Source organism: Hemicordylus capensis, chromosome 6, assembly GCF_027244095.1.
Source record: "Hemicordylus capensis ecotype Gifberg chromosome 6, rHemCap1.1.pri, whole genome shotgun sequence".
Taxonomy (NCBI): Eukaryota; Metazoa; Chordata; class Lepidosauria; order Squamata; family Cordylidae; genus Hemicordylus; species Hemicordylus capensis.
The window spans coordinates 68,154,182-68,178,113 of record NC_069662.1 but is presented as its reverse complement, the minus strand read 5'-3'; the positions used below and the strand labels follow the sequence as shown (position 1 = coordinate 68,178,113).

At 42.5% G+C, this 23,932-nt stretch overlaps 1 protein-coding gene and 1 long non-coding RNA gene across 5 annotated transcripts in view; one reads left to right on the top strand and one right to left on the bottom strand.

Moving 5' to 3' along the window:
* Window positions 1–550: 550 nt before the first annotated feature.
* Window positions 551–10,802, bottom strand: LOC128329212 (uncharacterized). Its single transcript, XR_008309567.1, has 3 exons — window positions 9,982–10,802; window positions 6,075–6,156; window positions 551–1,796 (listed from the first exon to the last, which is right to left on the bottom strand). It is a non-coding gene; the product is annotated as an uncharacterized LOC128329212 (long non-coding RNA).
* GALNT1 (polypeptide N-acetylgalactosaminyltransferase 1) overlaps window positions 10,242–23,932 on the top strand; it is a 145,139-nt gene continuing 131,448 nt past the window's right edge. The window contains exon 1 of one of the 4 annotated variants that reach the window (XM_053259942.1): window positions 10,242–10,390. The gene's annotated coding sequence lies outside the window, so the exon portion shown is untranslated. Of the gene's footprint in view, window positions 10,391–10,824; window positions 11,465–23,932 lie in introns of those variants that run through there. The other 3 variants (XR_008309566.1, XM_053259941.1, XM_053259945.1) reach the window with 3 other exon arrangements.

The following is a 23,932-nucleotide window of genomic DNA, read 5'->3' as shown; positions in this document are numbered from 1 at the left end:
CTAGCACTGCCTAAGAGACTATCTAGATGCTGCATGATGTCCGCAACCTTCGCACCAGGCAGGCAAGTCACCGTGCGGTCAACACGCGGATCACAAACTCATCTCTCTATATACCTCTAATGACTGAATCACCCACTACAAAGATGCCCCACCCTCCGGAGGAGTATCCCCTCTGCGAGAGGATATGGGCTCATTTTCCATGGAAGAGGTCCCTTCTAAAGAAGCATTTCCCTCTGTGTGGCTCTCTGTGCAATAGCAGGGGAGGGAAGTGCCCCCTGCCCTGCTGACTATCTTCATATTTGTTTTGTTGGCTGTTTGCAGTATTTAGAGATAGTTTATTAGAAGGATAGGTCTCAGGTGTAATGGTCAGTTATTTAACTCTCCAAACAGCCTTTCTCAAGAATATGAGGGAGAGATCAGTAATCAGTAATTCTCTTTAGTTTTTATTTTAAATCAAGTTTTTATTAATTTCTATACAGAGAATACAAAAGGCAAGAGAAAAAATTGAATCAAAGAGATAGAAGACATCTCTAAGCTTCTATATGCTGTAGTAAAATAAAATTGAAAAAATACAGATTTACTGTCTATACCATAAGAATTGATCATGTAAAAACAATCAGATTTAGGACTGGTTTATGTATTCTTTCAGATATCAATCCGAGTTTCAACCAACAGACATTAAATAATTGCTTCAATGCAGCTTTTCATTAGTTAGTACATTCTAAAAAAGAGGCAGGGGGAGAGAAAAAGAAAAAGAGGGAATCTTAAAATTATTATCTTAGAAAGATTAACATAAAAATATAAGATTATGTATCATTAAAAAATGCATAACCAAAAGACTACCTGAAACAGTCAGTCTACAAAATCAACTACACTGTAAACCAAAAAATGTAAAAGATTTTTTGTCAATCAGCCAGTCAGAGCCATCTATAAGTTCAAAAAAAGGAAAGGTCATACAGCCAAAACTTATTTTGAATCTAAAAACAGAAATATCCACTTTCTTCTAAATACACGAAAGGGTGGGTGCCCATCTATGTTTGATTCGGTTAGAGAGAAATTCAACTGTGAACAGTATTGAACGCATATTCTTTGCCACTTGTAAACCAACCATGTGCTCATCACCAAAATCTGGTACATAAACTTGATTGTCAACACAGTTAACCTGCAGAATGGTGTTACATTGTTCGGATTGTATTTCCTTTTCCAGAACCATCTGGGTATAAGTCCCTAAATCAGTCTGAGACACCTCCTGATCTAAAGATATCTTTGCACTCAACTTATCTATTTGTAGAGAAATCTTGTTAAGCTCCTCCACAGCTGTCTGAAAAAAAAAGATTGTAAGACATTGTTTTACAAGCTTAATGATCCGTAACCAAAAGTAGTCTTTTATAAAAGGTTCTTCTTTAAGTAACCGTCTGCAAGAGAGACAAAAATTGAGATGACCAGTCCTTATTCCCTACTTTGTTTGACAGAATTTTTTATCACAGGGAATAAAAAGTTATGCGCATGTGTAGCCTTCAGGAAACTACCCTTAAAAAAGTTCTTCAGATTAGTATAAATGATATGCCCGAAAGTAAGTATAACATCAAATAGTCTATTGCAGTAAAAATAAAAGTCCAGACACATCCATTAAAATCTAGTAGTTACCAATAAGAACAGTCCCAAACAGAAAGAGATAACTCCTTTGATTCAAACAAATGTTTACAAAGAAAAAATTGGAATGTCCCAGCTGGGACAGTAATGACTTTCTCCGTTTGCTTTGTCTTCTTATAAACCACAGTCTGTAGTTGTTCTGCCTAAAGATAAGAAGAAAGGGTTCTCACAACCAAGAAGCTGGGCAAAATTCTGATTCCCTAGTTTGTTTGACTAAAATTTTTGTCACAGGGAATCAAATGTTCAATTCTTGTAAGGCCCACAAAGCACTGCCTTTAACAAAACAAAACAAAAAATGCCAAAAATGAATTCCCTAGTAATGAGAGCATCAAATATTCACACACTGGGAAAGTCTTTGACACATCTATACTAAAATAGCATAGTTCAATGCATATAAGGCTTTTAAGGAATAAAAGTCAGATTAATACACATCCATTGAATCTGGTAAACAGTGGCTTTAGACTGAAATGTTTACAAAATAAGCAAACTGTCCCAGGAAAGGGAATTATAGCTTTCTCCAATTGCTTTATCTTTTTATGAGTCACAGTCTACAGCTGTTCTACAGGAAGATAAAGAGGGAAGGTTCTCATAACAAAGGGTCCAAGGCCTCCATGAGTTCTTTTGAGAAAAAACAAGGAAAGATGGGGAAGGAAATAAATCTCTGAAGCCAAAAAGTTTCAGCTCCAACCATCCAACCGGTTCTGAAATAGTAGATATCCTCAGTTCTGAAAAGAATAGTATCCTTCACTTAACTGCCATATAATGTTCATATGACATCCATAAACGAGTTTTTCTTTTTAATGTACTAGCATAGTAGAATAATCATCCAGAAGGCATTCCCATATAGAAAACCTGTTCCTCTTTGATGTACAGCAAGGAAATTCTCACAGTCAGAAATCTCCCACAGAACAGAGAAAAATTCCTTCTCCTTCTCAATTATCGTCATTATTATTTCTTGTTTACACAGTCAGACAGGTGTTATTGACTGGTTTGTTTTATCCAGACATCGAGTCCTTCCCAAGGACCTGGGATGATGATGATGATGATGATGATGATTTTACATTTATATCCCGCTCTTCCTCCAAGGAGCCCAGAACGGTGTACTACATACTTGAGTTTCTCATATGGTAACACTAAGATAATAATCAAATAACTTGACACCGACGTATAATCAGTGCTAAAGTAATTGGTGTCCTTCACCCTTCTGGCATATAATGTTCTTGTAAGATCACAAAAAACTTTATGATATGTTAATGAGAAGATATTCTCATACAAGGCTTTAAAGAATCTTTAACTTTCAACTTTCCATGACTGTAATCATCTAAAAAATGCACATAGTGTGGATATAAAATGTAACAAAGCTGGGTAAATAGCTTAAGTCCAAAGTCTGATATCTGAAATATGCATACATTAAAAGTCTTGAAGTAAAATTCAAAGAAAAGAAAAAAGTACAATGCAGTGCAACTTAGTTGAGAGAGAAAAAGTTTAAATCTTGGTTAATGTCTCAAAAACTGTCTCCGTTGGTGTTCTAAAAACAAGAAGAGTTAAAAACTGCATACTTATAAAAGAAAGACAAACAAACCTTGATGAAACAGACTAATTGCTTCTTCCTTATTTAAGATGGTTACTCAAAGCAATACTATAAGCCGATCGAGAGAGTTAAGCAGGACACCATACCCCAAAGTTATAAATCCTTCATTTAGATTGTAAAACCATTTATCTGCCAATAAAGTCATTCTCCAATTAACCAAAGTAAAGTCACTGACTGAAAGCTGAGTCCACAATCCAGTTCCGTTCAGTTAATAGCAATAGCAATAGCAATAGCACTTACATTTATATACCACTTTATAGCCGGAGCTCTCTAAGCGGTTTACAATGATTTAGCATATTGCCCCCAACATTCTGGGTACTCATTTTACCGACCTCGGAAGGATGGAAGGCTGAGTCAACCTTGAGCCCCTGGTCAGGATCGAACTTGTAACCTTCTGGTTACAGGGCGGCAGTTTTACCACTGCGCCACCAGGGGCACAATAACAACAATAATAATAACAATAAAGTTTGATATCAGAATCCTCAGACAGCCTGGTAAAGATAGTTGAAGGCTACTATAATCCATCAATAATAGTCATCAAGAAAAACATCATTGTTATAGTAAAATGTTAATAATTGTTGATCCAGTAAGATGTAATAAAAGGCTGAGCATTGCTTCATTACTCCACTGTTTATTATAGTAAAGTGTTCAAGAAATATCTCCATTGATGTTCCAAAGACAAGGGCGGTGGGGGGGGGGGGGAGTTAAAATCTGCATACTTATAAAAGAGAAACAAACAAACCTTGACTAAACGTGCTAGTTGCTTCTTCTAGTTTAAGCTGGTTACTCAGAGCAATGCCATAAACTAATCCAAAAAGTTCCAAGAAGTTCCAAAAGGCTCATTACCCAAAAGTAGTATATCCTTCATTTAGATTGTAAAGCCATTTGGTTGCAAATAAAATCATCCTCCAAAGACTAAAACTTCCATTCTTTTCCAGGCTACTAAAAGTTAGCTTCAAGCAGATCTTCAGTCACAGAAATTAGAGAAACAAATAGCTGAGCATTCTTGAGGCTTAGAGAACAAAAAGCAGAAGAAAGGAGAGAAAAATAAAAAATAAAGGGTGGGTTGGGTGGAGAGGCTGTTGCTAATAGGCAGGTGGAAATGCCTTCTTCTCTTCGAGTGGGGAATGGCAAAGTCTCTCCTGGGTTCGCCAGGTGTTCTTCAAGGCACTTCATGGTTGTTTCTAATTGAGTTCTTCAAAACATTTCTTGCCTTGAGAGCACCAAAGGCAGCTCCCAGGAGGGCACGCACCATTATTCCTCTGGTATCAATCCTTCCAGATTGAAATTGTGATAAACACATTGGAGAGTGAAATGCAGCTGGAGGCAAGTCTCCAAGCTGCTCTCACAATGCCATCATCCAAGCAACTCAGTAATTCTCTTTATTTAGCAGGGGGAGAGTAACTGGCCCTATCCACCCCCAGCACAGTACCTCCAGTGACTGTTGCTGGTGTCTATCATGTTTTTTTTAGAATGTGAGCCCTTTGGGGACAGGGAGCCATCTTATTTATTTATTATTTCTCTGTGTAAACAGCCCTAAGACATTTTTGGAAGGGCGGTATAGAAATTGAATTATTATTATTATTATTAATAATAATAATAACAACAACACTGGTTGCACAAGAACAGGCACTAAGAACAAATGCAATAAGAGCAAAAGTAGAAAAGTCAACAACAAACAGCAAGTGCTGCCTTTGTAAAGAAGCAGATGAAACAGTGGACCACCTAATCAGCTGTTGTAAAAAGATCGCACAGACTGACTACAAACAAAGGCATGACAAGGTAGCAGGGATGATACACTGGAACATCTGCAAAAATACAAGCTACCTGTAGCCAAAAATTGGTGGGACCATAAAATCGAAAAAGTTGTAGAAAATGAAGATGTAAAAATATTATGGGACTTCTGACTACAAACAGACAAACATCTGCCACACAATACACCAGATATAACTGTAGTCGCGAAGAAAGAAAGAAAAGTTAAAATAATCGATATAGCAATACCAGGGGATAGCAGAATAGAAGAAAAAGAAATAGAAAAAAATCACCAAATACAAAGATCTACAAATTGAAATTGAAAGACTGTTGCAGAAAAAGACCAAAATAATCCCAGTGGTAATTGGCGCCCTGGGTGCAGTTCCAAAAGACCTTGAAGAGCACCTCAACACCTTAGGGGCCACAGAAATCACCATCAGCCAATTACAAGAGGCAACTTTACTGGGAACAGCCTATATTCTGCGACGATATCTATAACAGCAACAACACTGACAATAAAATTCAGCCATCCTAGGTCCTTGGGAAGGACTCAATGTTTGGATAAAACAAACCAGTCAAAAACACCTGTCTGACTGTGTAAATAAAAAATAATATGAGGAAGGGATTTGTACTTACCTTCTCTTCTCCACCTTCTCTTACTTTCTCTTACTTTCTCTTACCTTCTCTTCTCCACCAGGTTCATTGTGATCCCAGGGACTTGTTCCAGGTTCCCCCACACACTTCCCGCTAAACTCCAACATCCTGTTTGCTATGCTTTTGGGCCTTCACCTTTTATGTAGAGAGTAGGCTTAAAACTGAAACACAGGATGTGGGTCAAATGAATGTGGGGCCTCCCACAGCCCTAGATGACTTTACCTCCTCCAGGCAGGGACAAACAAAATCACTGGAGTTTGCTAGCTCTGGCAAATACTAGCCCTGGCAAATAAAACACCCACACAGACACAGAGACTAGGACTTATCGCTTAAAGAGAAACCAGCCCTTCAAAATCTCTTCTCCCCCTGTTAGTTAGTTTGAAGGGGGAAAGGCTAGATGTTCTGTTTAGAAAAGCTTGCTCACCTCCTGAAGCCGCTTCTGCTCTCCCCAGAGTAGGCTTCTTATTCCTGAAGCTGCTTCTGCTCTTCCTAGAGTAGGTTTCAAACTGAGACACAAGTAAGTTGTGCGAAGTTGTCTAAGAAGGGAAATTGGGGCTGCATACACACACTCTCTTTATGTTTTCATACATTTTCCTATGATTGGGTATGCATTTTGCTCGTCTGAATAATTTTTCAAGGACGCAGGGAAGGGAAGAATCTCTCTAGTAGAGTATCTGCTACTCTACAAGGATCTCTCTACTACTCTCTATTACTTTGCAACCTCTTTCTCTCTACAAGGAAGCAGGGAAGGAGGCATACTCAGCCCCAGAATCTGTATTTATCACCAAGGCTGAGTTCTAGTATATGTTAACTAATAGTAAATTAAGGTGTGCCGTCAAGTTGATTTTGACTCCTGGTGCCCACAGAGCCAGGGCTGTCCTTAGGGCGATTTTAATCCCTGTTAGAATTAACTGGAAGGGGTCCCCGCACTGGCTGATTTGCCCCGCACCCCACCAGGGCTCTCTAAGGAAAGCCCTGTACAGAGCCCTGTGGTTTTCTTTGGTAGAATACAGGAGGGGTTTACCATTGTCTTCTCCCACGAAGTATGAGATGATGCCTTTCAGCATCTTCCTATATTACTACTGCCCAATATAGTACCAGCAGGGATTCGAACTGGGAACCTTCTGCTTGTTAGTCAAGCATTTCCCCGCTGTGCCACTTAAGGTGGAATAATAGTAAAGTACCTCTGTGAATATGTAGATCACTTCTTATTCTCCACAAAGTAACCACAGGTGGTTCTTTTGCTTTAGGATTAAGGAACAGACCCTTTAGGGAGATGCAAAGCCAGGACAGGGTATTTGTGCACCCTAGACAAAGTTTGAAAGTTACACCCTTGGGGATTTGAATCAGGGCCTTTGCCCTAAGCCCTATGCAGCTCCAAGAGGCAGCAATGTGTAGCCAAGCAGAGCGCACTGTGGGGCTGGCTGGTTTGGAGTGTTGCAGCTGCTAAGGCAGTGGCTGTTAGCGGGGTTGAGACTAGTGGGGCAGAGAGTGCAAGGCAGGCCCAGCTGCAGCTGCATCTCTCTCTCACCCCACGGTGGCTGTCTCTTTCTCCTTGCCTGGCTTTAACTTGAGCCAAGCCAGCAAGAAGTGAGAGAAAGAGAGAGGCCTTTGCCAGGTAGAGAGAGAAAGAGAGAGCTGCAGCTGCATCCATTTTACTTCTCAAACAATGATTTCAAACTTCCACCCAAGGTTCTCTTCCCAACTTGTCAATGACATTTGAAGCAGGGCAGAAGAAGAAGTGAGAAAGTCGGGTAGACGTCAGGAACCAACTTGGGAGCTGGAGGTTGGCAGGTTCAGATGACATACCTGCCTGGAGCTTGCACTACTTGAGAACCTCTGGTTCTCATCTTACTTGCTTTGGGGTGATCATACAAACCTGCCTTCAGGGGCAGGGCCACCATTGGGCGAACGGGTTCAAAGAACCCGGGTCGCCACACCTCAGGGACCGTGACTCATGGCCCGGACACCCCACCCCGAGTCCGACACGGGAGGTGCTGGTTTAGCTCCCGAGTGGGTCCATGCGGCCCCGTTCAGGAGTTAAATGGCTGGTGCTGCGTTCGCGGCACAGCCAGGAGCAGCTCTTCCCTGCCTAAGGCAGGGAAGAGCTGCTCCTGGCTGCACCACAAATGCAGTGCTGGCCCTGTTCGGGAGCTGGACAGCCAACGCTGCGTTTGCAGTGCCAGCCTGGCTCTAACTCCCGAATGGGGCCACGCAGCCCCATTCAGGAGCCAGACCACCTCCCCTGTGTCTGGCGTCTGATGTGGGGGCATGGCTAGCCCCCGTGTCTGACATCAGACGCAGGAGGTGGGGTGAGCGGGGCTGCGGCTGGACATGGGCTGCTCGTGGTCTTGCTGCCTTATACATAATAGGGCTCTACTATCCCTTTCTGCCATAAACAACATCTTTCTTGAGAAACAGTCACATCCTGTATACATTTCAGCCTGAAATGTAGTGAATTACCGTACTTCGAAAAGAGGGTGTGATTCTTGTTCCTCATTGTAGCAGTGTTCATCTGCCTTTTGTGATGGTAGTAACCACTCCCTCCCTCTCACTGCAAATCACCAAATATCCATACAGTACTGTCCACTGAAATGCTTTGGGCCTTCATTTTAATAATTGCAACTTGAAGCATCACAAAATAAATGTCACAGAATGAGGATTTTTCTTATAATAAAATATGTCTATTACACATAACGCTTAATAGTTGCAATTTTCATTCATTGTGCATGCGCCCCTAAGCATGTGTTCCAGCTCTGGGGAGATAAGTACAGATTTTCCAGCAGGCTTGGAGTCACTGATGCCCTTTTTAGAAACAACACTGGGGCTATTTTTTCTGTCATATTGGAAACATTCTTAGCAGACAACAGTAAACTCTTTTGAGCAAAACAGTAGAGCAAGAATTATTTGAGTCTTGTTATCATGGCTAGCCGTACTCTTATAGGATCAAAGTGTGTATAATTACCCCATAGACCAGGGAGACAAATTCTGGTTTATTCAGCTGTTTGTGAATAACACGTTTGTTTGTGAGTGACAGGGGCAGAGCAGTAATTGTGCATATAGGTTCGAAGAACCTGTGCGCAGCTGCCACCAGGGCCACCATGCCTTCCACAACAGCCCCCCTGCTGGTGCCCCCGGCACCTCTTCTCTTCTCACTGCATGCAGGGTACCCTTTTCCTCCCCGCCACACGTGTGTGCGGTGGTGGCAGCAACCTCCCTGGGAAGCAGCCCGGGGTAGGCATGGGCAGTTAAATGGTAGGCATGGCACTTGGCTGCTGTGCCAACCACTCAAATGGCCACTGCAAGGGGCAGCCTACCCCGGGGGCTTCTCTGTGAGGGAAGCTGCCACCATTGCTGCCACTGTGTGTGCACAGCGGGGAGAGAAGATGTGCTGTGGGTGCCATGGCCAAGTTGGGAAGGAGTGGGCAGCCCAAACACGGGCCACTTATGCCCTCCCTACACCACTGCTTGTGAATGATGCTAAAATGAGATTGTAATTTATATTTACAATGCATATAACTATAAAAGAACCGCATTTATTTATTTATTTGCTCAGTTTCTATACTGCATTTCATAAAATCCATCCCAAAGTGATTTTAGTTAATGCTTTATTTAATGTTAATTAAATACACTATATTTTTAAACAATGTATTTGTTCTGTAAGAAGATGTAATTTTTATGCTTCTTATTTTATTTCATAATATGTATTCTGCCCTTTAGCGTTCCCACTCCTTGAACGATTCACAAATGCTATACTTCCGTCTGATGCTAAAAGAACACGATCCGGGCAAAAAGTTAAGTGCTTTTGAAGCCCCAAAGCTTTCGATGGAAGTGATTTATGCACGTGCTCCAAGAAACCATTAGGACAGAAAAGTACTTTAAATTGACTGGATTGTGTTTGGCCGAGAATTGATGATTTCCTCTAGCAACAAAAAAAAATTAATTGCAAACAATTTACTGCTGTCAGAAGGGGAAAGACAACGTACACGTGCTCGAGGGCTCTGCAAACAGATGCATGCGTACTTTAAACATCATTGAATTCAGTACCTGTCAGGGGTCCTTGCTAGGGTACTATTAAGATCGGGTTCCCGTCGCATATTACGTGCTTTATTTTCAAATGTCCCTCCCCTTTGCAGTCACTTCAAATTGTGGTGACTTCTTTGCCCCTGTGGTGTGTGTCTGTTTAACTGTATTTGTATATTACCCCGTGTATCCTGAGACCTGAACCGTTCTTTTCTTTTTGTGCTGTCCTTGTCGCTATGCAGTTTTCTCAAATAACGTTTTTGGTGGAGGAGGTTAGCGGTATTTGGGGGCGTGCGAGGGTTACCCACCTCTTCTTCTGGGGTGCCGCTGCTGCTTCCTCCACTGAGCCCAGCAGCTGTGTGGTTCTTGGGCACAAGGGCTGCCTGCCATCCCCTCTTTTGAACCCAGCAGCTGTGCTGCTTTGGGGCTTCTTGGTTGTCGGGCCACACCGTTCATTGAGCCCCGCAGCTGTCTTGCTACTGGGCGTGAGGCCGAAGTCTGCGTGTGCTGAAAAAGTCGGCCCCCAGTGGACCGCCTCCGGGTCCTCCTCCTCCTTCTATGGAAATGGAAAGGGGAAGGACTGAGTGTAGAAGAGGAAAAGAGGCGCAACGACGGAGGGGACAGTGATGGGGAGCGCCCGGTGGGCTGGATTTTTTAATTCAAGCCTAGCGAGTGTGTGCTCCCTTCGTCACCGCCTGCTGCTTCCTTCAAAACAAGGTTGGTGTCCAGCCGTAGTGCCCAGGAAGGTGGTGGGAATGTGCTGGGACAGTCAGGCAAGGGTTTAGAGGAGCCCTATCAACATTTGGGGCATGTGCTGATTGTGCTCCAATGCTAGTAAAAGCTGATGCAAAGCACAGAAGAATTTTAATGATCCAGGATTCCAACTTCAAGAGCCCAGGAAGAGGACACTCCTTTTATTATGTGCGCTTCTATTATCTTTTGATTTGGTGCAGTTTGCTTGAGTGACGTGACAACGCTTATACCCGATTATGCTCGCCCCACTCACACCTACAATATATTTCATTGATTCGTCCCAACTTGAGCCAATCTCTTTTTCCTAGCCTGCTCCCACAAGGTAAGGAAAACCCATCCACGTGACCGAGACATCCGGGTGACATATGGGCGGGGAAACTCCCCTTCCCTTGGTCGGCGAGAGCGAGCTTAATGCGGGTGCGCGGTGGCCGGGGCAATGAGGTTGAGCTATAGGGGCCGTGGGGACACATTTGTGTGGTGGAACCGTTAACACCTCTTCTGCTCGAGAGAAGGAAGTCGTTACGAAGATGCTGTGCTGATGAAGGGGAGTGAGGACGCGGCCGGGCATCCGGGCAAGGCGATGTCGAGTAGGCAGTGGCGTTGAGGGCGGTGGCGGAGGATTCGGTGTAATGCGGCCGCGCTGCGTCCTCTCTGAGGTGATCGCAACGACGCCTCTCTTTCTTTCTCTCTGTTGTCGAGCTCGGAATCGTCTATGCGTTTGTGACGGTGAGGCAGCAATTCCGTTCGTTAGCCTTTGGCTGTCGTTTTGGTGGCGGTGACTGAGCCCCCAGCACCCTGCGGTGAAAGGAGCTGCTCCCCTCCTTGGACTAAAGAGACCGGACGTTGGGCTTGTTTTTCGGTTGGTTCCGAGCTGGCGGCGGTGCCTCTTCCGCCGCCAGAGGGACCGGGTTGGCGGGAGAGTGGTGCTGGTACAGCTGCTGCTGGCTGCATCTCTTTAGCCCGGTTTTAGGGGCGGAGCAAGGGTGCTTCTTCTTTGAGACGAAAGTAGGCTAAATGAGAAGAGCCAGCCGCACGAAGGTGAGTTATTTCTGTTGAATCCTTCTTTATAGCGATTTTTTTCCCTCGCTGCCGCCCTCTCCCATCAGCGTAAGAAGAACTGTTTCGCACGTAGGTGTCCACATCGCTTAGTGACTTCGCAAGAGTTCACCGATCTACCACTAGGCAGAAGTTTGCATCTTACCCGGATGGAGTGTATCAATCCACACATTCAGCCACTGGTCATTGATTAGTTTCAGTACTTCATGTTTATATATGTTAACACTTATCCATTTTATCCTCACAGTTTCTATGTAGAGAGAGCTGGAGTTGGAGTTAAGTTGAAAAGATGGTTTTCTTAGTTCACAGCTAAGAATAACTGGTGCCAGGGGTGGATGCAGCAGGAAATAACGGGTTATATAAAGTATATTAATATTTTTTCATATAGAGTGTGATTTCTCCCTCAAATGCAAATATTTTATTTGCAGAAAAGAGACTGCTTTAAAAAACTGCAGGAAAAAATATTCTCATATCTATTTAAATGGGTCTACTGTAAACAGGACTAACATCAAGTACAACCAGGTATTTGTTCACTCTAAGGCGTATACTCACATGTTTTTGGATGTCCAATTTTAGATTCCACTCAGTTTGAATTTGGAAGGCCCCCCTATGAATGTACGTGTGCGCACACTGCCTTGATACTGATACTATGGCTCAACAAAACTCGTTCTTTACATATGAGAAAAAATTGGAGACAACACTCGTGGAAAGGAATGTTTGCTGCTGTTTTGGCAGATGACAAAGGTGGGGAAAGAAGCACAGTCTTACCAAGTGGGAAGGATCCTTCCCGAGTTGGTTCCTGCTGCCACGCTTCCTCCAGCGCCACTTCCGTTTGCCAAAGTGGTGGCATTCCTCCAGGAAGAACATGCCACTTTGGTAGGGAGGGGAAAAAGAACCAGAAGCCACACCTCACTTCCTACAAGTTTGTATGGTTGCCGCCATACTTTCTCCCTGCTGTTCGGGTCTACTGAAGCAGTAGCAAGCATTCTTCCCCACTTGCTGGGGAGATAGTTGCCAACACTGCTGCTGCATGTTTCTCCTCACCCGCCCCCTTGCTGTGGTTCCTTGCTTCTTGGTTTCCTTCCTCCCACTGCTATGCTTTTCCAGAGGGAGGAAGAGGGGAGAGTAGCAAGAGGAGGATTATCTGTAGGTCAGTATGTTCAGAATTAATTTTTTGTTTAAAAAATCTCAACCTTTCTCTGAGCATATCCTGGAGTAAAAAAAGTAGTGCATGCAGCTAATATAAGTGGCAGGGCCCATACAAAACTTGGTATCTGCAGCTCAGTGGGAAGCATGTTATTTAGAATTCCTTCTATATAGAAGGACCTTTCCCTGAGCACTGTGGCCCCAACGGTGGGCCTTATTCATTTACTTCTGAACAAGGGCAGTTGCAGACAGGAGCCTTATTCAGACATTATGTTGTACAAGTGTACAAAACTCTGTACATGTATTGTCGCATGCAAAATTTGTGTGAATTTTGCATTCAGAAGACCCCCAGCCTCTGCACCACCCTTGGCATTTCCAAGAGTGCAGGACCCAGCAAATGATATTGCCAGCTAGTGTAGACTAGGCTTTTAGGATCTCTCTTCAGAGGCCTGCCTAGAACACCGATTCTCAAACTTGGGGCTCCTGCTACTGCTGGACTATGGCTTCATCCCTTTGGCCATTGAGGCTGGGGATGATTGATGGGAAATGTAGTAGCTGGGGGCAGCAGCCAGGGTCCCAAGTTTGAAAACCCTGAGCATAGATGCTATGTGTCTTTCTCAGCAATAGTCAGAGTTCTCTAGTTTTGTAGTTGAGCAACATCTGGAGACCCAACAAGCATCATCCCACTGACCTTTGGCAATTGTGGCTGGGGATGATGAGAATTGTAGTCCAACAACATCTTCAGCCTTTAACTTGAGAGAGCTTGCAGTCTTAAAGAAGGAGTTTTTAGGCACACGAGTCTTCTTGCCAGAACTTAATTTCCCAAGAAGACACACCATCCTGATTCCTCTTATTCTTTTGTATGGGTAAAAAACAAACAGAAAACAACAAAAATGGACACAGCCCAAAACCAATATTTCCGTTCCAGCTCTACCTGAATCACTTTGTTTGCTCAGTCAGAGTCCTTTTCTGGCCTGTGGGAGCAACATTGCTCTCTGCTTAAGAAACAAAACCACTGTCGCCAGTGCACAAGGACTCCTTGAGTCTCCCCCATTTAAACACACACAGTGTCTCTCACCACCCACAGATTTTTTTAAATTTGACTTATGGTTGCACATATGCTGGAATCTGATCTTTTCTACCAGCCCAGAGCAGCTGAATTCAACTGTGCCCAGTGAGAGCTAAGGGCAGAGCACAAACAAGAAAGCAAATATCAATTAGCCAGTCAGCTGGCTCCTGGGATGGAAGGAATAGTTGGCCCTTTCCCCTGGATCAATCATGAACGGACACAGGCAGGGGTTTCTTCACATTCCTACCTCCTCTTTTCTCCCTTTGTCAAGAATTTTCACAGGGGGTGTCAGAGCACCCTGGCACCCCCTCCACCCCTAACTGGTGCTATATCAGATTAAATCTTAGCTGACTTATATTGATAGATGAAACTATATTAACAGCCCAGTGTTGTACTTGGAAGCAATTGCACAGTGTTCAACAGGGCTTACCCCAGAGTGTGTAGGATTGCAGCATGAGCATCTACTACAAGGCTTTTCTCACCCTAGGCATAAAAGGTATAGGTGGTATTTCTCACCCAGTGGTCCAATAACCAGTATTGGATTTTTCATCGGTTCGTCATTTCCCCCCTTCAGTTTTCCCAATATAAGAGTGCAGACCAACCAGATCCCCCATTTCCTCCTCCTCCCCGACACATGTACTGATGCCTTTTCAAAACTTTTATTGGTGCTTTACTTTCTTTGCACATTTTTAGCAAGTATTGGGTGGGTTAGGAAGTGACTGCCTTCCACTGGGCAGTGATAGTGTTACTGTAATGCCATCGTGGCCTTCGAGAGCCTCCTATAGCTGGGATACGATAGAGTATTTAAGAGCATACACCCTATAAATTGACTGGTATCCATGTCTCCAAGTTTTGATAGTTTATGTAACCATAATTATGTGGCTGTTATGATAGATTATTTTTAGCTGGAGAAAGCATTCCAGTCAAGATTGCTGAAGCAGCTTTAGAAAGAGCTTTTGCTTCTGATCCTTAAACAAGTTAAGTAGGCCTCTGTATTCCAGTGACTATCAAAATATGGTGAGAACATGTTATTTCTCTTTCCTAAAGATGAAATATGGTGAAGATTTTCAGCTTGCAGGAAACTGAAAGAAACGAAAGCACTAGATAGGAGACTGTCTGTAGAGGAATCGATATAGAAATGATTTTTGAGTCAATGAAAAAATGACCCAGAAAAACAAGGCTTCTCTTGGGGCCCCCCATAATGAACTGTCAACTTTAAAACTTTACAAACTAAAATGAGTTTAGCTGTATAATATAGGAGGCCCTCGATTATCATGGAGATGATAGTCACTACCACCATGAATTCTGAAACTTGGGTAATTGAAACCCCACCTATGATGGGGTTAGGTTCTCCAGTACAAGAAGAAGTGTTAAAAATGGGAGGGGGGAGGGACAGAAATCAGGTTACAGCACTGTACCTTGTCCACTCCAGCTCCTCCAGTAATGGTCCCCAACCGCCACAAGCCATCTGCCAAAAAATCATCTAAATTCTGGGGGGGAAACGGAGTTCTAACATGGTTCCGTGCTGCTTCCAGAAGTGCCTAAAAGCTGGAAATGCCACCGAAAGTATGAAACATGCACAGGAAATGTGAATAGCCAAAATTCACCCCTGTGATAATGGAAGCCAAGTATATGTAGCCCAGCCTTGAATAGCCAAAACTGCGAATGAAGAACCTGTGATAATAAAAGGTTTCTTGTATGTAGTTTAACTAGAAATGCCAGTGATAATAGACAGCCTTTTATGTATGATGAGCAAAATAAACCAACTTTTATTGGGAGAAGGAATAAAGGAACTGTTCAGACACACTAGGAGAAGTATTTTTTATGCTGCTAAACTCATCAGTTCTGACATCTGTATTTCATTTTTGGAATATTTGTAGCTGGCTTCTAGAGAATTGTAGGGAGAATAGTTCTGTTACCCAGATTTCAAACATGCGGCTGTGGTAACAGAACTAGACAACCTAAATAATTCTTCCTATCTAGAAACTAGCCTTTGTTCTTGTGCTAAAATATTATTTTTCTGAAATGTGGCTTATTTGGCTAACAGTACATTGTCACGCACTATGTTCAGAGTTTTCCAATGCTATGTTATGGGGAGGGGGTCATAGCGCAGTAGTAGAACACATGCAGAATGTCCTAGGTTCAAAATGATTGGAAAGATCTCTGCTAGAGATCTGCTGTCAATCAGTGGATGATATCGGGTTAGATGGTATAAGGCAGTAGGGATATGTATGAGCTGTTTGTGCACTCCCTTGCACGGTGGGGATGGGTGCCTTTAAAAAACCAGGTAAGGAGCTCCTTACTTGCTCGCCCCTGTTTCCCCCCCCCCCACACACACACTCCAGAGCTTGTTTTAGAAACAGCCGTGCTGCAGCATTCCTTCTTGCAGCCCAGATCAGTGGTATTTATGAAGTATTCCCATCCACTAAGGATTCTGTTGGAGCTTGGCAGTATGGTGGCCTGAAACTTGCTTCTGGCAGTTTACCATGAGTTGATGATCTTGTCCCTTCAAAGTTCTTTCACAGGACGAGAAAAATGTTTAAGAGCTAACTCTCTCTTGAAAGCTGTACTACTAAATTATGTGATCTTAAAAAGTAGTTTTGAGAGAGAACATCAGTTTTAAAACTCTGTGGAAGATTAGCAAGACAAAAAATTGTGTTCGAGAGTAGTTGTATGTCTGAATCCTAAAGCTGCTTGTACTGATCCTAGACAATGTGTATTAATGCAACAATTGATTAGTTTGTTGGTGAATTTAATTCACCTTTGCAATTGTTCATCTGTTCATAGTGTAGCACAAGCATTGATACTGCAAACCTTTACCTTGCAGCCCATCATAATCTGTACTGATCTGTAAGGACCAACTTTACCCAGTTCTTCTGACATCACTAAAGCATTATTTTATGCTTTAATGGCGGAACCTAAACAGGTTTACTTTGAAGTGAGTTGTATTGTGTTTAGTTGGTTAATACTTACATTAGGACTAACCAAAATAACAAAGCTTTCAACAGCAAACTCTTGAGTTTTCTGAGAGAACGTTGAAACTTGCTTTTCAGTTTTATTTGATCTTAATAATGGTATTGCCTTACAATGGCTTTTGTTTTCTTTGTAATGGATCAACATGGGTACCTGTAACTGGAGCTTGATTCAGTCGACTGTGGGAAGAGTGGCTGGATGAGAGAAAATTCTCTCTTGAGCATAAGCAGGGCGAATTTGACTTAAATCACTTCTTGGAAGACTTCATTTAATTAAATCATTAGGAAGATTCTATTTAATCATTTTCTGGTAAAAAGTGCATTCTGATATAACCTTAATACATATTTATCACTACTTGGAGATGTATGTTTCATTTTTGGAAGGTAGGTACATACTATATATTATAAAGCAATTATTGTTAATATTTTTCAGATTAATTTTCATGAAGAAATTGGATTATTTTGATCATTTTATTTCGCACCAAAGCAGATACTTATGACGTCATTAGGAGGTGAACCAGCTCCAGTTCATTTAATACCACAGATGTTGGGTGAATATTTTTGTCATGATGTGCTAGAAGAACCATTGCCAAACAGGCTTGTAAACTGTACTGATAAGCTTGTTCTTGTTCAGTAAAGTATTTTAACAAAACAAGCACAGGTATTTTGGAACTTATACTTCTAACTAAAATAGTTAAAAAAAAAAATTAAACTGGCAATTTCAGCCAAGTCAACACAAGAAACGTAAAAGATTGGGTGGTTCAGCTAGCTTTTCTTCACTTTTATTTTGCTGTTCATAGCTTTGAAAAAAGACAAGCTTTCTGTCTTTTCAGTTCCCAAATTATTTCTTTATTTCGAATGAATTAGTTCAAAGGAAGAAAAATCCTACATATGCAGAAGAGGCTGCTGCTGTTAAAATCTGGATTACCACTTCAGTGGTTTCTGAATCCAAATGTTTAAGTGACTTTCACCTCCTCACTGGTATAATGTCCTTTAAAACTTCATCAACAAACATATATTTCTGAAATTGGCCACCCTTGCCCCTGAAATTTATTGTACTGTTTTTGGCATTATGGAGGGTTAACTGCTGGATGTCCATGTCATAGTCTACTCCTCTTTTTCAGCAGTTAAGGATTGACCATGGCAGAATATTCAGAATATTGGCAAGAAAATGAGCTGGAGATGGTGCTTGTTCCTTTTTTTTGTTCGTTGCCTATAATTTAAGTTTCATTGCATATTTCTCTTCAAGTTCTCATTCAGTTCCTTCCAAACTACAGAAATAAAACCGCTATTTTTCTGTGCTTTGTTCAAGGCTATGAAAACAGGCTTCATGGTAGCCAGCATATGCTCAACATTTCTGTTTAGCCCAGTGCTGAGAACTTTGGCTATGATAGATCCATCTATTTTTAAAAAGCAATTTAGTTTGCAAATTACCATCAAAACAGGCCGGTTCTTGATACAATGTTCAAAACAGTCCGCTAATGAGTTCCACCAGATGTCTTCTGGGAGAGTTAATTTAGTTCCTCCTGCTTTATTCAGATCAGCTGCTGTAAAGTGGTTATTGCAGAAGTATTTTGCAATTTCTACAACATTAGCTTTTATTTCTGGAGCACTGAAGACTCTTGCTAGGAGGTGTGTAGCGGATTATCGCCTTTGTCTCAGAGCAAGCTCATGTGAGGGAAATAAATGCTGAATCATCCCTGCTGAGCTGCATGATGAGGCTTTCCCCAGAATTATTCTGTAATTTCCTGCAGCCATCTTCCATGGCCACATGTTCCAATCTAACAAACAACTGCCTTCTTCCTCCTAACAGCTCTCTAGGTCCCACCCACCTGGTGTGCTGATTGGCTGAGCTCTGTAGTTCACCAGCCTGTCAGTTAGGATTGGTTCACTTCTGGTTAATTCTTTAGGGGGAGGGGTGGCTGATCACTACAAGGTATGTCAAATGAGCACTGCAATCATATGTTAGTTTGGGGCACTCTTATTATCTTTGATACATTCGCTGCATTATCTGTGCAAAGCTGCATAATAGGCATTTGGAATTCTTCTCAGTTTGTTATAGCATTTCTTGATGTATCAGTTGTTTTAGAAAGAGACGTTCCCTTTTATTGATAAGAGTACATATGATTGGATCAATTGCAGTGTTTGGGACAGCTGTGGACACAAGGTAGATACCCCCTAACCCACCCACCCTGCATTCTGCCCTTCTTTTTGCTGGTTAGGGACCCTAACCCCCAGTTCTCATTGCCCTAATGCCCTGATATCTGCAGTTTCGCTATCCGCCTCCCCCCACCCCCGGCAAAAGGGAACTCTCACAGATAACAGGGTTCTCGTGTATTTCATATTTCATTGGTGTTAAAATGTTACTGCATCTGTGCCCAAAGATGCATTGCACCAGGCCACTCACTGGGGTGCAATAGATCTTACCCAAAGTGCTGCACCTTTTCCTATTAAGGAGTGAGCAACAGCCAGTGACTTGAGACAAAGAAAAGGTGTATGCGCCAATGAATGGGGCAGGAGGAAAGCAATTGCAAAAGATGGGAAATTGACCAAGGTAAAAATTGCAGGAGCAATGAGGCAACCTCCATTGCACCAGCTTTTCCTGGGGCTTATTGGTATCCCGGCTCCATCAACCTTTTTATTGAGGCAGTAAAAACCACTAAGAGGCAAAGCCTCAGGTGGTTTTTTTTAATTAAAGGATTGAAATGGATCAGCTGGGCAGTTTGGAACTCTCTTAATTAGCTTGTTTAGTTCATGGGAGTGAAATGTTCATTGGGAGTTCAGAAGAAGTATGGACTTTTAAGATCTTTAAAGATGAGCATTATTTGAGAGTTGCTGGCAGCAATGGGGAAAAACAAAATAGGACAAGGCCTTTTGTTTGCCAAAGCCCTAAAAAACAGACATGGATCGACGACCTCCTACTCTTACGTGAAGAGTAGGAGTGGCTAGTCATGCTTCTTCCAATAGACATGAGGTGTTAGAACAGGAAGATCATAGCCTGGGTGATCAGTTAATTAACAAGGTTGGGAAGATGCAGAGCAATGGAGATCTGGACTCCACTACCAAGGTTTGTCAGACAGAGGACTTAATTAATCTGTTAGGAGACCAAATGTAGGAGCTTCAATATAGCTGTTTTACAGATCACTTAGCCCCAAATACTTTCCTTACAGCAAAACCAGTTTTGTCAATTTTTGAACTACTATAATATGGTTCTTACAAACTGGCCCTCATTAAGACTGTGTTTGACTCATTCATACAAAAGCATTTGGGGGTTTCTCTGGCTAAAAGCAGAAATGTCAGAGTTGTGGAACTGGAAAATCAGCAATAGTGTCCTTTGGAACAAAGCCAGCAGCCCCAGGAACACAGGAGTTAATGTCTCCTAGAATTGAAGGAACAGATCATTGACTGAGCAATTCCAACAGAGAAATCGTATCACACTGCAAATCGCGTTCTCTGAGATTCATAGGAGACAATGGCATTCAAGGAAAGGGATTATACATTCACTGAGCCAGCTTTTAAGATGGGATCAGTCATCTGTAGACCTGTTGAATTGGGAGAGACTCCCAAATACATCTCTGGGAATGTCTCCTACTAACTTTTGACCAAGCTCTGATTCTTTCATTTTTAATGAAAATGGAAAGATTGCTTTTTCTGTCATATAAAATATCACCAATTGCTGTTTATAAAGAAGTGAAGGTCTGCCAAAGACTAATTGGAAGAAGTAGTGCAGTTCCTGAGCAAAATGACCTTCAGCTACAGATGTCTACTGGAAGGATTCCAGGATCTTCAGCTTTATCTGAACTGTTAAACAAACAACCCACAAAACCACAAGTCAACAATGAGCCTTTAAAACAAAGTCCTGTTAACCCTTTCAAGACTACTCTACAGAAGGAACAAGAGACAATTTCTTCAAGTTTAAATCTCAAAAATAGATTTTTAAAAAACCCATTTATTATAGTCTTTGACCTGTAAAGCTAAAGTGTGTCAACTCCTGGCGACCACAGTGCCTTGTGGTTTTCTTTGGTAGAATACAGGAGGGGTTTACCATTGCCATCTCCCAAACAGTATGAGATGATGCCTTTCAGCATCTTCCTATATTACTGCTGCCCAATACAGGTGTTTCCCATCATCTGGGAAACATAGCGAGGATTCAAACCAGCAACCCCTGGCTTGTTAGTCAAGTCATTTCCTTGCTGCGCCATTAGGTGGCTCTTTGACCAGTACAGAAACATGAAAGAGAACATAATATCACACCCATGCAACAATATAGTTCTACAAATAAACAATGACATGGTAAATTATTCCACTACATTAGTCATTAGGTGTTGTTGTATATTCATTGCGATTAAACAAAGCTTAGCCACATGGTAAGTAACATTGGCTTGATGGTCTGACAAGAGAAATAAGATATACATAGATATTCATTAGAACATAAGAATAGCCCTGCTGGATCAGGTCCAAGGCCCATCTAGTCCAGCATCCCATTTCATACAGTGGCCCACCAGATGCTGCTGGAAGCCACGGGCAGGAGTTGAGGGCATGCCTCTCTCCTGCTGTTACTCCCCCCGCAACTGGTACCCAGAGGCACCCTGCCCCCGAGGCTGGAGGTGGCCTACAGCCCTTCAACTAGTAGCCGTCAATAGACCTCTCCTCCATGAAGTTATCCAAACCCCTCTTAAAGCCATCCAGGTTGTTGGCTGTCACCACATCTCATGGCAGAGAATTCCACAAGTTGATTATGCGTTTTGTGAAAAAGTACTTCCGTTTGCTGGTCCTAGATTTCCTGGCAATCAATTTCATGGGATGACCCGTGGTTCTAGTATTATGGGAGAGGGAGAAGAATTTCTCTCTATCCACTTTCTCCACACCATGCATTATTTTGTAGACCTCTATCATGTCTCCCCGCAGTAGTCTTTTTTTCTAAACTAAAAAGCCCCAGGTGTTGTGGCCTGTCCTCATAAGAAAGGTACTCTAGGCCCTTGATCATCTTGTTTGCCCTCTTCTGCACCTTTTCCAGTTCTACAATGTCCTTTTTTAGATGTGGTGACCAGAATTGTATGCAGTACTCTAGGTGTGGCAGCACCATCGTTTTCTATAAGGGTATTATAATATTAGCAGTTTTATTTTCAATCCCCTTCCTAATGATCCCTAGCATGGAATTGGCCTTTTTCACAGCTGCCGCACATTGAGTTGACACTTTCAACGAGCTGTCCACCACGACCACGACCCCAAGATCCCTCTCCTGGTCAGTCACCAACAGCATAGATCCCATCAGCATATACTTGAAGTTGGGTTTCTTCATCCCCATGCGCATCACTTTACACTTGCCAACATTTGCCACTTTGTTGACCAATCACCCAGTTTGGAGAGATCCTTTTGGAGCTCTTCACAATCAGTTATGGATTTCACTACCCGAAAGAGTTTGGTATTATCTGCAAATTTGGCCACCTCACTACTTACCCCTGCTTCTAGATCATTTATGAATAAATTAAAAGCACCGGACCCAGTACAGATCCCTTGGAGACCCCACTTCTTATTTCCCTCCATTGCAAAAACTCTCCATTTATACCTACCCTCTGTTTCCTGTCTTTCATCCAGTTAGCAATCCACACATGTACTTGTCCCCTTATCCCATGACCACTAAGTTTCCTCAGGAGTCTTTGATGAGGAACTTTTTCAAAAGCTTTTTGGAAGTCCAGGTATACTATGTCAACTGGATCACCTTGATCCACACACTAGTTGACACTCTCAGAGAATTCCAAAAGGTTGGTCAGGCAAGATTTACTCCCAGCAGGGCCTGTTACTGGTTCACTCCCAGCAGGGCCTGTTCTTCTATGTGCTTTACAATTTTATCCTTGTGGATGCTTTCCATCAATTTGCCTGGAACAGATGTTAAATTAACCAGCTTGTAATTTCCTGGATCACCTCTGGATCTCTTCTTGAAGATCGGTGTTACATTTGCTGCTCTCCAGTCCTCTGGTACAGAACCTGATTGCAGGGATAAGTTATATATTTTAGCAAGGAGGTCAACAATTTCACATTTGAGTTCTTTGAGGACTCTTGGATGGATGCCATCCAGCCCTGGTGATTTGTTAGTTTTCAGTTTTTCCAGACAGTTTAGAACATCATCTCTCGTCACTTCTATCTGGCTCAGTTCTTTAGCTGCCATCCCTGAAAAGCCTGGTTCAGAAACAGGTATATGCTCAGTATCTTCTGCCATGAAGATGGATGCAAAGAACTCATTTAGCTTCTCTGCAACCTCCATATCCTCCTTAATAATCCCTTTCACTCCCTCATTGTCTAATGGTCCAACTGCTTCCCTGGCAGGTTTCCTGTTTCTGCTGTATTTAAAGAAGTTTTTGTTATTCCCCTTGATGCTTTTAGCTAAATGTTCCTCAAACTCTCTTTTCGCCTCCCTTATTGTTGCCTTGCATTTCTTTTGCCAGAGTTTGTGTTCCTTTCTGTTCATTTGGACAGGCCTTCCAATTTCAGAAGGAAGTCATCTTCTCTTTTATGGCTTCCTTGACAGTATGCGTTAGCCATGCTGGCATCTTCCTGGACTTAGTGGTACCTTTCCTCTTTTTGGGTATACAATCTAACTGGGCTTCTAGTACTGTGGTTTTGAGTAAACTCCATGCAATCTGGAGTGAAGTGACTCTCCTGATTTTCCCTTTCAGCTTCCTTTTCACCATACTCTTCATTTTAGAGAAGTTTCGTCTTCTGAAATTCAAAATGTCTGTGTTAGACTTCCTTGTAGATTCTCTCCCCACATGTATGCTGAATTTGATGGCACTATGGTCACTGTTCCCTAAAGGGTCGATGACACTGACATCCAGCACCAGATTCTGGGTGCCACTCAGAATTAAGTCCAAGGTTGCCTTCCCTCTGGTTGGTTCCAAGACCAACTGTTCTAGGGCACAGTCACTTAGGATATCTAGAAATCTGACCTCTGTCATGACCTGACTGTGAATTTACCCAGTTGAAATCACCCATGATTACAGCCCTGCCTCTCCTTGACGCCTCCCTGATTTCCTGCTGCAGCTCCCAGTTAGTGTCAGCGTTTTGATCTGGAAGGCGATAGCATATCCCCAGTAGCATGCTCCTTTCAGGCCTTGTACTGTCACCCACAGGGTTTCTGTGGAGGACTCCAGTCCACCCAGGTTTTCTAGCTTGTTAGATTCTATGCCTTCTTTAACATGCAGTGCTACTGTACCTCCAAGGCACCCCTCGCTGTCCTTTCTATAGAGTTTATATCCAGGGATA